At 47.8% G+C, this 14,433-nt stretch overlaps 1 protein-coding gene across 1 annotated transcript in view; it reads left to right on the top strand.

The window, feature by feature from the left end:
• RSF1 (remodeling and spacing factor 1) overlaps window positions 1-14,433 on the top strand; it is a 103,590-nt gene that overhangs the window by 7,297 nt on the left and 81,860 nt on the right. The window lies entirely within an intron of this gene.

Genomic DNA, 14,433 nt, shown 5'->3' with positions numbered 1-14,433 from the left:
TTGCATTGTTACCGGATTGTACCTGATGGCTTTGCGTTGCATCCGTTTTTTTCCGGATGCGGCAAAATTAAAGCGGCGGCTGGAGGCAACGTGTCTTGCAACGTTTATTTGTCCAGCAAAAAAAACGCATCGCGCCGGATGCGGCGCGATACGGCGTGTTTACAATGAAAGCCTATGGACGCCGGATCCGGCGCAATGCGGTAAAAAAAGGATGCGGCTGCCGGATCCATTTTTGTAAACCTGCGCATGCACCAAATTAATGAAAAAAACTGATCCATCAAAAAAACGGATGCAAAAACGGATCCGGTTTTTTACACATCTGGCATAACTGATCCGTTAAAAACCGGATCCGGTGGATACGCTTTTACATTTTTTTTGCCTGATCCTTTGGATCAGGAAAAAAAAAGGATTGTGCCTGAATGCAGAAAACTGATGTGTGAAAGTAGCCTTACGCTGAGAGCGTATTGTATTTTGGAATACTTTTATTTAAGCCGCCCCCTAATGGAATGAAATAATAGCTTAATAAAATTTAAAAAAATTGGGGTTAAAAAAATAAAAAATAGGTGGTACTGTCATAATTGAAAATAAGATGAAAAAAAGAAACTTTAAAGGGAATCTGTCACCACTTTCACCTTTGTAAACTTTTAATATAGGCATACAGGTTATAGAAGACTGAAAAAAGTGTTACCTGTGTGTCTCATGTCAGATGCCTTGTTGAAATATCATCTTTTATTGCTTTATGTAAATGAGCTCTTCCAGGCTATGGGGCGGAGGCTGCCTGGAAGATAACTCCGCCTCTCAGCTTCAGCCCCAGCTTGCAGGCAGACTGTGTTGCAACATTGTTGCAATGAAGCAGAGCTCAGGGAGCTGCAAAAATGTGTTTGCAAGAAGTGAAATTTCATTTCTCCTGTTTTGTGTCAGTTACTTGTTTCGCACTGGTAACGCCCCTTTTTATTTAAAATAATATCTGGAGGCGGAGTTATCTTCCAGGCAGCATCCACCCTATAGCCTGGAAGAGCTCATTTTACATAAAGTGAGAAAAGATAATTTTTTCACAAGGCATCTGATGTGAGACATAAAGGTAGGACATTTTTCAGCATCCTATAACCTGTATGCCCATATTTAGGCTATGTGCCATATGTATGCTATGTGTATCCGCAGGTACGAGCGCATGTTTCCCATACATGCGGACATTCATGCGAATTACCTGCGGACGTCCTGGCATCTATCTCCATAGCGGAGGGCCGGGACATCCGCACCATGTTCCACAGCGTGAACACAGCACTCCCCATGTCCCATAGGGTAACATGGGGAGTGCCTGTACATGCTAAAACCTGTGGATTTATCTGGAAAATCCAGAAAAATCCGCAGGTTTTCCGCGGCAAAATCCGCACAAACAAGCTCCCGTGGGCACATGGCCTAATGGTTCGAAAATGTCAAAGTGGTGACACATTCCCTTTTTAAATGATGAAAGTTTCTTTTTTCCCATTTGGCCCTGATTCATAATTTTTCACTATCCTTTCTGAGTAACAGTTTGAAACGTAAATTTGTACAAATCGCCCCCAAATTTTGTCACATTTGGCTTTTTTTTTTTTTTAACACCCCTGTTGGTCAGCTCCTACTTAACCCCTTCAGCACCCGGGCGTTTTCCGTTTTTCTGTTTTGCTCCCGTTCTTCCAAGAGCCGTAACATTTTTCATTTTCTGTCAATCTTGCCATATGAGGGCTTGTTTTTTGCGGGACGAGTTGTCCTTTTTAAATGAAACCATACGTTTTACCATATAGTGTGCTGGAAAACAGCAAGAAAATTCCAAGTGTGGAAAAACTGCAAAAAAAAAGTGTGATGGCACAATAGTTTTTGGGATATTTTATTCACCATGTTCACTATACGGTAAAACTGATGTGTCAGTATGATGCCTGAGGTCGGTGCGAGTTTGTAGACACCAAACATTTATAGGTTTATTTGTATCTAAAGGGTTACAAAAAATTCACAAGTTTGTCCAAAAAAAAGTGTAGCAATGATGACTTATTTTTTGCGTCTCGAGCTGATGTTTTTAATGGAACCATTTTTGAGCAGATGCTACGTTTTGATCGCCTGTTATTGCATTTTGCGCAAAACTTGCGGCGACCAAAAACCGTAATTTTGGCGTTTGGAATTTTTTTGCCGCTACACCATTTACAGATCAGATTAATTGATTTTATATTTTGATCGGGCATTTCTGAACGCGGCAATACCAAATATGTATATAGTTTTATTTTTTTAACCCTTTAATTTTCAATGGGGCGAAAGGGGGGTGATTTGAACTTTTAAGTTTGTTTTTTTTTATTTTTAAAACTTTTTTTTTTTATTTTACTAGTCCCTCTAGGGGCCTATATGGATCAACAATCCGATCGCTATTCCATATCTGCAGATCTCGGCTACAGAGCCGAGATCTGCAGATACGCTGCTTTACTCTTTGCTGGCACTATGCCGACACTGAGAGAAAGTGACTCTTGTTAGCCACAGGCGTCATCAGATGACCCTGTGCTACCATGGCAACCACCAGAAGTCACGTGATCACGCAAGTGACTTCCGGTGGGGGCGGCGGTAAGTAAAAGTAATGGCCGCGCGCATATACATCTCTCTGCCAGATTTTGGCAGCCAGATGTAAGGGGTTAAAAGTTGCGGGTGGAAGCGATTCCACTTGTAACTTGCAGGCACACATGTCAGCTGTTGAAATCATCTGATATGTGTGCGGATTGCCGCAACCTGCCCAGCATCATAGGCGGTGACACGCGTACCTGTGTCTATTGTCACCGCTTCAGACGCCAGGTAGTGTGCATGATCAGAAGTCCCAGCACTTCCGATCATGCGCAGTAGACCTTCCTGAAACCAGGACGGGTGTACCCCTCCCGGCTTCATACTGCGCATGACCGTAAATCCGGGGACTGCTGTTCATACGCACTGAGCCAAAACCCAGCGTCGGCCGCAGAGAGGTTAGAGCGACCATGCCTCTGACTCTGCACGTTCATTAGCATGTTAGCATGCCCACAGGGGTGTGCTTACATGCAAAGGGGGCCGACTAGCCAAAGGAATTAACGCCCCTGTGACTAGTCCCCTGCTCTTGGTTCTGGGTGCATACAGGACCTAACAGGTTCCATTTAATGACAACTTTCTGAAAACTGCACCACCTTTCTAGTCTCCTTTCCTTCTTAGTTCCTCACAATTCTCATCTGTTTGCAGTCATTGAATAGAAATGTTCTTTACATCCAGAAGTTGAAAACCTGCGCAGACTACAACCCTCATTCCAAAAAAAGTTGGGAGAGAAAACCAGAATGTGATGATTTGGAAACGTTTTATATTTTACTCACCACAGGACACAGATAAGAAGTTGGACGTTGGCCATTTCTTCGGCGCTCTATTGGGAGACCCAGACGATTGGGTGTATAGCACTGCCTCCGGAGGCCACACAAAGCAATTACACTAAAAAGTGTAAGGCCCCTCCCCTTCTGGCTATACACCCCCAGTGGGATCACTGGCTCACCAGTTTTCTGCTTTGTGCGAAGGAGGTCAGACATCCACGCATAGCTCCACTGTTTGTAGTCAGCAGTAGCTGCTGGCTCTATCGGATGGAAGAAAAGAGGGCCCATATAGGGCCCCCAGCATGCTCCCTTCTCACCCGCGGTGGTGCTTGTAAGGTTGAGGTACCTATTGCTGGTACAGAGGCTGGAGCCCACATGCTGTTTTCCTTCCACATCCCCTGGAGGGCTCTGTGGAAGTGGGATCTTGCCGGCCCCCAAGCCCTGGGGCCGGGCTCCATCCACAGACCCATAGAACCTGCTGGATTGGGAGCGGGAGTGCCGTTCAGGGACAAGGCCCTGCAACTTTCAGGTACTCTGTGTCCCCGGCAGGCACGGACACTCTCAGGGCTTGCTGAGCGTTATAGTGCGCCGGGGACAGTAGCGCTGTACGCTGGGGGTTAGGTCACTGCAGCTTCGCTGAGTGACGTTATATGTTGGGAACTACTGCGCCGACCGCTCCTGGAGCGGCGGCGCAGCTGCGACTTGTGGTGCGCCGGGGGCTTTGCGCCGACCGCGCTTTTACGGCGGCGGCGCTTCTAACTTTAGCCCCCGGCTTCTGCGGCCTAGCGCCGCTTCGTTCCCGCCCCCACCCTGTCAATCAGGGTAGGGGAGAGACGCTGCTCAATGGCAGCGCCGAGGGCTGGAGCTTTATTTACATGCTCCAGCCCTCTCACTAGGCACAGGGGGAAGCAGACTTCCCGCTCTTCGTCGGTGTACGCCCAGGGCCCGCCCCCCCTCTCCACAAGGACGCCGGCAGCCATTACACATGCGATCTGGCTGGGGAAAGGCAGCAGGCTCTGGGAGACCCAGACTAGAGGGATTTCTGGCGACCACACACCGCTCCTAAGCGGGCGGTAAGCTGCACAGTAGTGCAGGCCCCACTAGTGCCTCAGTGATATATTAGTGTACTTCTTTATTGGTACCATATATATATATATATATATATATATATATATATATATATATATATATATTTATATAGTGCACTGTAAGGTCGCTTCTTGGCTGGACACCCTGTACTGCTCTGAGGAGGCAGCAACATGTCATCCGCAAAACGCAAGGCTGCCAAGGCACGGGCTGTGTGCACTGTTTGTACTGCATGTGGGGCTGATCTACCGGCAGGCTCCAATGATTCACATTGTGTGCAATGTTCAGTCCCAGTGGCACTTCGTCAGCCAGAGCCTATTGTGGTGGTAGCCCAGGCAGAGACGCCTGTGAACCCTGCCCCGGTGACGGGGACAGACTTTGCAGTGTTTGCTGATAAAATGTCTGAGGCTATGACAAAAATCCTGGAGACCTTGCAGGCCAGGCCAGTTCCTCAGACCATGGACACTGCTGTGGCTATGCTCTCTGGTCCCCCTCAGTTGGAACTAATCCGTACTTCAAGGGGGTCTCAAGCATCACAAGCTGAAGTCTCTGACTCAGATGACAGTCCCAGGCAGCCTAAGCGAGCTCGCTGGGAAAGACCCTCGACGTCATCACACTGCTCAGGGTCTCAGCGAGAAGAGTCTCTCTGTGATGAGACTGAGGACGGTGATCAGGATTCTAATCCTGAGGCCCCTCTCAATCTGGATGCCCCTGATGGTGACGCCATGGTTAATGACCTTATATCGGCGATTAATAGACTGTTGGATATTTCTCCCCCAGCTCCTTCAGCAGAGGAGGCAGCTGCACAGCAGGAGAAGTTCCATTTCCTGTATCCCAAGCGTAAATTAAGTGCTTTTTTGGACCACTCTGACTTCAGAGAATCAATCCAGAAGCATGACGCTCATCCAGACAAGCGTTTCTCGAAACGTTCTAAGGATACCCGTTATCCTTTTCCCTCTGAAGTGGCCAAACGCTGGACCCAGTGCCCAAAGGTGGATCCCCCAATTTCCAAGCTTGCGGCTAGATCCATAGTCGCAGTAGAGGATGGCGCTTCACTTAAAGATGCCAACGACAGACAGATGGACCTTTGGTTGAAATCTGTCTATGAAGCTATCGGCGCGTCGTTTGCTCCAGCATTCGCGGCCGTGTGGGCACTACAAGCTATTTTAGCTGGTTTAGCACAGGTGGATGCTATCATGCATCCAGCAGTACCGCAGGTGGCGTCCCTAACTTCGCAAATGTCTGCGTTTGCGACCTATGCTATCAATGCTGTCCTAGAATCTACGAGCCGTACCTCTATGGCGGCCGCCAATTCTGTGGTTTTGCGCAGAGCCTTATGGTTAAAGGACTGGAAAGCAGATGCTGGTTCCAAAAAATGCTTAACCAGCTTGCCATTATCTAGAGACAGACTGTTTGGTGAGCCATTGGCTGAAATCATAAAACAGTCCAAGGGTAAGGACTCTTCCTTGCCACAGCCCAGAGCAAGTAAACCTCAACAGAAAAAGTGGCAGTCGAGGTTTCGGTCCTTTCGAGGCTCGGGCAAGCCCCAATTCTCCTCGTCCAAAGGGACTCAGAAAGGACAAGGGAGCTCAGATTCCTGGCGGGCTCACTCACGCCCCAGGAAAGCAAATGGAGGAACCGCTTCCAAGGCGGCTACCTCATGACTTTCGGCCTCCTCCCTCCGCATCCTCGGTCGGTGGCAGGCTCTCACGCTTTTGCGACATTTGGCTGTCACAGGTCAAAGACCGGTGGGTAACAGACATTTTGTCTCGCGGGTACAGAATCGAGTTCAGTTCTCGGCCTCCACTTCGGTTCTTCAGAACCTCCCCACACCCCAACCGAGCAGATGCCCTGCTGCAGGCGGTGGACTCTCTAAGAGCAGAAGGAGTCGTGATCCCTGTCCCCCCTCTGGAACGGGGGCGAGGATTTTACTCCAATCTCTTTGTGGTTCCAAAAAAGGACGGCTCCTTCCGTCCTGTTCTGGACCTAAAACTGCTCAACAAGCATGTGAACGCCAGGCGGTTCCGGATGGAATCCCTCCGCTCAGTCATTGCCTCAATGTCCCAAAGAGATTTCCTAGCATCAATAGACATCAAAGATGCTTATCTCCACGTGCCGATTGCTACGGAGCACCAACGCTTTCTGCGCTTCGTGATAGGAGACGAACATCTTCAGTTCGTGGCTCTGCCATTTGGTCTGGCGACAGCCCCCCGGGTGTTCACCAAGATCATGGCAGCAGTGGTAGCAGTCTTGCACTCTCACGGACACTCTGTGATCCCTTACTTGGACGATCTACTGGTCAAGGCACCCTCTCAGGAGGCATGCCAACTCAGCCTGAATTTTGCACTGGAGACTCTCCAGGCGTTCGGGTGGATCATCAACTTCCCAAAGTCAAATCTGTCACCGACCCAATCACTAACGTATCTTGGCATGGAGTTTCATACTCTCTCAGCGATAGTGAAGCTTCCGCTGAGCAAGCAGCGGTCACTACAGACAGGGGTGCAGGCTCTCCTTCAAAGTCAGTCGCACTCCTTAAGACGCCTCATGCACTTCCTCGGGAAGATGGTGGCGGCAATAGAGGCGGTTCCGTTTGCGCAGTTTCATCTGCGTCCACTTCAATGGGACATTCTCCGCCAATGGGACGGGAAGTCGACATCCCTGGACAGGAAAGTCTCCCTTTCCCAGACGGCCAAGGACTCTCTGCAGTGGTGGCTCCTTTCCACCTCATTATCACAGGGAAGATCCTTCCTACCACCGTCCTGGGCGGTGGTCACGACCGACGCGAGTCTGTCAGGGTGGGGAGCAGTGTTTCTCCACCACAGGGCTCAGGGTACGTGGACTCAGCAGGAGTCCAGCCTTCAGATCAATGTTCTGGAAATCAGAGCAGTGTTTCTTGCCCTACTAGCCTTCCAGCAGTGGCTGGAAGGGAAGCAGATCCGAATTCAATCGGACAACTCCACAGCGGTGGCATACATCAATCACCAAGGAGGGACTCGCAGTCGGCAAGCCTTCCAGGAAGTCCGGCGCATTATGATGTGGGTGGAAGCCACGGCCTCCACCATATCCGCAGTTCACATCCCCGGCGTAGAAAACTGGGAAGCAGACTTCCTCAGTCGCCAGGGCATGGACGCAGGGGAATGGTCCCTTCACCCGGACGTGTTTCAGGAAATCTGTCGCCGATGGGGAAGGCCGGACGTCGACCTAATGGCGTCCCGGCACAACAACAAGGTCCCAACCTTCATGGCACGGTCTCGCGATCAAAGAGCTCTAGCAGCAGACGCCCTAGTGCAAGATTGGTCACAGTTCCGGCTCCCTTATGTGTTTCCACCTCTGGCACTCTTGCCCAGAGTGCTACGCAAGATCAGATCCGACTGCAGCCGCGTCATACTCGTCGCTCCAGACTGGCCGAGGAGGGCGTGGTATCCGGATCTGTGGCATCTCACGGTCGGCCAACCGTGGGCACTACCAGACCGACCAGACTTACTGTCCCAAGGGCCGTTTTTCCATCGGAATTCTGCGGCCCTCAACCTGACTGCGTGGCCATTGAGTCCTGGATCCTAGCGTCTTCAGGCTTATCCCAAGGGGTCGTTGCCACCATGAGACAGGCTAGGAAGCCCACGTCTGCTAAGATCTACCACAGAACGTGGAGGATATTCTTATCCTGGTGCTCTGCTCAGAGAGTGTCTCCCTGGCCATTTGCATTACCTACCCTTCTTTCTTTCCTCCAATCTGGGTTAGAAAAAGGTTTGTCGCTCGGCTCCCTTAAAGGGCAAGTCTCGGCGCTATCCGTCTTTTTTCAGAAGCGTCTAGCACGACTTTCTAAGGTGCGCACGTTCCTACAGGGGGTTTGCCATATAGTTCCCCCGTACAAGCGGCCGTTAGATCCATGGGATCTGAACAGGGTACTAGTTGCCCTCCAGAAGCCGCCCTTCGAGCCTCTGAAGGAGGTTTCACTTTCTAGACTATCACAGAAAGTGGCTTTTCTGGTAGCGATCACATCTCTTCGGAGAGTGTCTGAGCTAGCAGCGCTGTCTTCCAAGGCTCCCTTCCTGGTCTTCCACCAGGACAAGGTAGTGCTGCGCCCCATTCAGGAGTTTCTCCCGAAGGTGGTATCCTCTTTTCATCTTAATCAGGATATCTTTTTGCCTTCGTTTTGTCCTCATGCAGTTCATCGGTATGAGAAGGATTTACATTTGTTAGATCTGGTGAGAGCACTCAGAATCTACATTTCCCGCACAGCGCCCCTGCGCCGTTCGGATGCACTCTTTGTCCTTGTCGCTGGTAAGCGCAAAGGGTCGCAGGCTTCTAAGGCCACCCTGGCTCGATGGATCAAAGAACCAATTCTTGAAGCCTACCGTTCTGCTGGGCTTCCGGTTCCATCAGGGCTGAAGGCCCATTCTACCAGAGCCGTGGGTGCGTCCTGGGCATTGCGACACCAGGCTACGGCTCAACAGGTGTGCCAGGCAGCTACCTGGTCGAGTCTGCACACTTTCACCAAACATTATCAGGTGCATACCTATGCTTCGGCGGACGCCAGCCTAGGTAGAAGAGTCCTGCAGGCGGCAGTTGCCTCCCCGTAGGGGAGGGCTGTCTTGCAGCTCTAACATGAGGTATTTCTTTACCCACCCAGGGACAGCTTTTGGACGTCCCAATCGTCTGGGTCTCCCAATAGAGCGCCGAAGAAGAAGGGAATTTTGTTACTTACCGTAAATTCCTTTTCTTCTAGCTCTTATTGGGAGACCCAGCACCCGCCCTGTTGTCCTTCGGGATTTTTGGTTTGTTTGCGGGTACACATGTTGTTCATGTTGAACGGTTTTCAGTTCTCCGATGTTACTCGGAGTGAATTTGTTTAAACCAGTTATTGGCTTTCCTCCTTCTTGCTTTTGCACTAAAACTGGTGAGCCAGTGATCCCACTGGGGGTGTATAGCCAGAAGGGGAGGGGCCTTACACTTTTTAGTGTAATTGCTTTGTGTGGCCTCCGGAGGCAGTGCTATACACCCAATCGTCTGGGTCTCCCAATAAGAGCTAGAAGAAAAGGAATTTACGGTAAGTAACAAAATTCCCTTCTTTTCCTTCTCATTTGAAAAAAAATGATCTCCTTTTAGAAATGGATGACCGTAACACTTCTCATATTGGGCTGTTTGTGTCCACCATGGTGCAGCGTCACCTCTTCTCCTTACAACAGTCTGTAAACCTTTCTTGTCTTATGTAGGATTCTCTCTTCTCTTCAGTTCGGGGTGTTTGTTGGATTTTTCGTTCCATAATCCACCAAATGTTTTCTATTGGTGAAAGGTCCAGACTGCAGGCGGCCGTTATATCACCCGGACTCTTCTTCTGCGAAGCCGCACTGCTGTGATGGATGCAGTATGTGGTTTACCATTGTCTTGCTGGAATATCCAAGGTCTTCCCTGAAATAGACATTGTCTAGATGGAGCACATGTTCTAACACCTCTATATAATGCTCAGCCTTGTTGCGGCCTTTCAGATTGTGTAAGCCACCCCTGCCATCCATAGGCACTAATGTCCTCCTCGACCATCAGATATGTACACCTGTGCACTGATAACAAGCTGGCTGGTCCCTCTCCTCCCGAGCCCTCAGGACACGGTGTATGGGGTTTCCATAAAGAATTTCACATTTTGATCTATCTAACCACAGAACAGTTTTCCATTTTGCTTCAGTATGTGGTTTACCATTGTCTTGCTGGAATATCCAAGGTCTTCCCTGAAATAGACATTGTCTGGATGGAGCACATGTTCTAAAACCTCAATATAATGCTCAGCCTTGTTGCGGCCTTTCAGATTGTGTAAGCCACCCCTGCCATAGGCACTAATGTCCTCCTCGACCATCAGATATGTACAACTGTGCACTGATAACAAGCAGGATGGTCCCTCTCCTCCTAAGTCCTCAGGACACAGCAGCCAAGGTATCCATAAACAATTTCACACTTTGATCTATCCGCCCACAGAACTGTTTTCCATTTTGCCTCAATCCATTTTATATGAGCCTTGCCTAAGAGATGACGGCAGCGTTTGTAGATCTGTAGACCTATGATAAGACAATGATTTCTGGAGGAACCGAATCATACATGTATTTACTGTAGAGCTGTCTGAGGGCCCTCACAATCATCTAATAGTGACCATCCGCCTTGTCTCTTATACAGATGGATTTCTCCAAACTTTCTGAATCTTTTGATAAGTGATGTAGATGGTTGTTATTCAACGTCGTAATTTTACGTTGAGAAATTTTTTTTTTTTTTTTTTTTTATTTTAATTATTCCACAATTTTTTAGACTGATTTGTTCACAGTTTGGTGACTTCTGACTATCTTTGCTTCTGGGAGACTCTGCCTCTCTAACATGCCGTTTTACCGTAGTCATGTGACAGTCGAAATTTGACCCTCTGGCTACTTTTTATTAGTTCCACTTACTTTTCCTGGTTTTCCAGTCCTTTTGGGGGTTTTTTTTGTTTTTTTTTACCCCATCCCATCTTTTTTGAGACTTGTTCCTGTCAAAAGAAATGGAAAAATGTCCACCGTTCACCTTCTGATCTGTTTTGTATGTTCTGCTGCCAATAAAAGTTGGTGATGAAACATTTTCTAAATCATCGCATTCTGGTTTTCTTTAAAGGTAAGGTATGGCGGTTTTTTATTTTTGCATTAAAAATAGAGATTATGAAATAAAGTATTTTTTAATGCAAAATTTAAAATCACTATTTAGTTTTTATTTAATTCTAATTTTACTGGAGGCACTGGGGGCTGCCATGCTGGATTTGCTGTGTGTGTAACGACAGTTAGTTATTCCTTTATGGCAGCCCCTGTGTATAGAGAACTGTGGTCGGGATCCGACCCCATGCAGTACGTTACAGTGGGCGTCTGCTGTGACCTGGACGCGCCCCCTGGGCTGTCCAGATCACAGCAGAGGGAGGAGATCAGCGCCATCATTGTAGAGCTCACAGCGTATGCCGTTTTCTCCACTATACCCCTGTCAACCGTTGGGATGTGTGAGTACGGGCCGCCTCCCCTCCCCCCGCCATTATTCTCCGATGACACCCCCTCCCTCCGCTCTGCCCCCGCTACTGCCGCCCCTCCCCCCCGCCGTTACCGTCTGACACCCCCCTCTCTCTGCTGTACCCAGCCCCTGCTCTGCCCGCTGTGTGTGTGTGCGCGCCACTGCATGTGAGTACCGCCGCTCAACCCCCCCCACTGCCTGCCACCTGTCGGCCTGTGTGTGTACCGGTGGTACTGTCTGCAGGGTTGTGTATCTAATCCTCCTGTGTGATACTGTCTGCAGAGCTGTGTACCTAATCCTATCCTGTGTGATACTGTCTGCTGAGCCGTGTATCTAATCCTATCCTGTGTGATACTGTCTGCGCAGCTGTGTATCTAATCCTATCCTGTGTGATACTGTCTGCTGAGCCGTGTATCTAATCCTATCCTGTGTGATACTGTCTGCTGAGCCGTGTATCTAATCCTATCCTGTGTGATACTGTCTGCGCAGCTGTGTATCTAATCCTATCCTGTGTGATACTGTCTGCTGAGCCGTGTATCTAATCCTAACCTCTGTGATACTGTCTGCTGAGCTGTGTATCTAATCCTATCCTGTGTGATACTCCTGCTGTCCTTGGTGACACTTTAGACATTTCTGGTCACCAACAAAATTGCTCTGCATTGTGTCCCTACATGTCATTCTCTGTTATCTGTTGTAAACCCTCAGATTAGGAGGGGGGAGGTGTGCCATCACACACACACACACACACACACACACACACACACACGCGAGTAGACTCCGCCCACTTTACTGCAGGCTGTAATGTGAGCTTTTTCTACAGTGGGATTTCTGTAGGATTTCAGCAGCTGCTCCCCCTAGTGTTTAACAGTGGAAAATATCAAATGTTTTAATTTTTTTTTTTTATATTTTGCTCAATTAAAAACATAATATTTAAACAAAACATTAAAACATTATTACTTTACATTTTTTTCAGTTATTGACTTTTTTTTTGACGATACCGTCCCTTTAAATTTTACACAACGTCCCAACTTTTTTTCTTTTCTTTTTAATTGGGGTCGCAGTTACAATATTTCTCACAGCTGAGGATTCGCCACAGCAGCAGCCAATCTCTGCACAATATTCTTTGAGCTAAATGAACTAGTTGCACAAATCGGTATCTTGAAGCTGCTCGGCTCAAGAAGAAACGTTTCGATTTGTATCTGTGAACAGTCTTGATATATATAGCAGGGTTTTACCCTATAGATGAAAACAATGTTTCCATTTGCTGACAGCCAGCAGAGATCTTCAAAAGAGAAGTGGAATTAGTATTATTTATTTTTTATTAGATATCTACCGTAGATATTGGCTAGTTCTGATACTTTTATGCAGTCGTGATTAGTAATAATATCAGTCGACTATTACTTTCCAAAGTTTTATTGGATTTGGAGAAATTGAGGCTGAGCTGTAATACCAAGTACAACCTGTGGACACGGGTGGCGCTGTTGTACTCTATAAAGCGGGCCCAGGAGCTTAGCTCACTCCATGCAGCGCAGGTGCTGGCTGTATCACACAGCCAACACCTGGCGGTAACCGGGGCTAGCTCTGATCACATAACCCCCATGCAAAGTGATTGCCATGGTGGCCATGTGTCATGAAGGCTCTTAATCCCTTCATGACCAATGATGTGCATATACGTCATTGGTCGTGTATGGCCCTTTAATACTGACTTGTGCGGCGAGCCCGCCTTATTCCCAGCACGTCTGCTGATTTGTTCAGCCAATGTGCAGGTAACAGTCGCGAGTTTTAACGTTAGATTGTGCGGTCAAACTCTTGACAGTGCAATGTAACGCGCTACAGTGGGGATCGCACCATTCGCTGCCGCCATCAGCAGCCCCGTGACGAGATCTCGGGGTACCAGTGTGTGGTCAGGACAGCCAGGAGGTCAGCTGATGACCTCTATCACTAATATCCTAACTCGGCAGAAGGCCAGCACTCACAGGAGAGAAGCATTTCTGATGAGCAAAGCATCACTCTGATCAGAAGCGATGTGACAGTACAGGCGTAAAGTCCCCTAAAAGGACTAATAAAATCAATAATAAAAATGTAAAAAAAAAAAAGTTTTAAAAAATATGGGGGGAAAAAAAGCTAAAATCCCCCATTCTTTTTTTCCCCATTAAAGAAAAAACAAAAATTAAAATAAATAAAACCTACACCTATTTGGTATTGTCACATTCAGAAATGTCCGATCTATCAAAATATAAAACAATTAATCTGATCGGTACATACAGTGCTGGCCAAAAGTATTGGCACCCCTGCAATTCTGTCAGATAATTCTCCGTTTCTTCTTGAAAATGATTGCAATCACACATTCTTTGGTATTATTATCTTCATTTATTTTGCTTGCAATAAAAAAAACACAAAAGAGAATGAAGCAAAAATCAAATCATTGATCATTTCACACAAAACTCCAAAAATGGGCCAGACAAAAGTATTGGCACCCTTAGCCTAATACTTGGTTGCACAACCTTTAGCCTAAATAACTGCAAACAACCGCTTCCGGTGACCATCAATGAGTTTCTTACAATGCTCTGCTGGAATTTTAGACCATTCTTCTTTGGCAAACTGCTCCAGGTCCCTGAGATGTGAAGGGTGCCTTCTACTAACTGCCATTGTGAGATCTCTCCACAGGTGTTCTATGGGGTTCAGGTCTGGACTCATTGCTGGCCACTTTAGTAGTCTCCAGTGCTTTCTATCAAACCATTTTCTAGTGCTTTTTGAAGTGTGTTTTGGGTGATTGTCCTGCTGGAAGACCCATGACCTCTGAGGGAGACCCAGCTTTCTCACACTGGGCCCTACATTATGCTGCAAAATTTGTTGGTAGTCTTCAGACTTCATAATGCCATGCACATGGTCAAGCAGTCCAGTGCCAGAGGCAGCAAAGCAACCCCAAAACATCAGGGAACCTCTGCCATGTTTGATTGTAGGGACCGTGTTCTTTTCTTTGAATGCCTCTTTTTTT

This window comes from Anomaloglossus baeobatrachus, chromosome 2 (assembly GCF_048569485.1).
Source record: "Anomaloglossus baeobatrachus isolate aAnoBae1 chromosome 2, aAnoBae1.hap1, whole genome shotgun sequence".
NCBI lineage: Eukaryota > Metazoa > Chordata > Amphibia > Anura > Aromobatidae > Anomaloglossus > Anomaloglossus baeobatrachus.
This window is presented reverse-complemented; position numbering and strand designations above follow the sequence as displayed.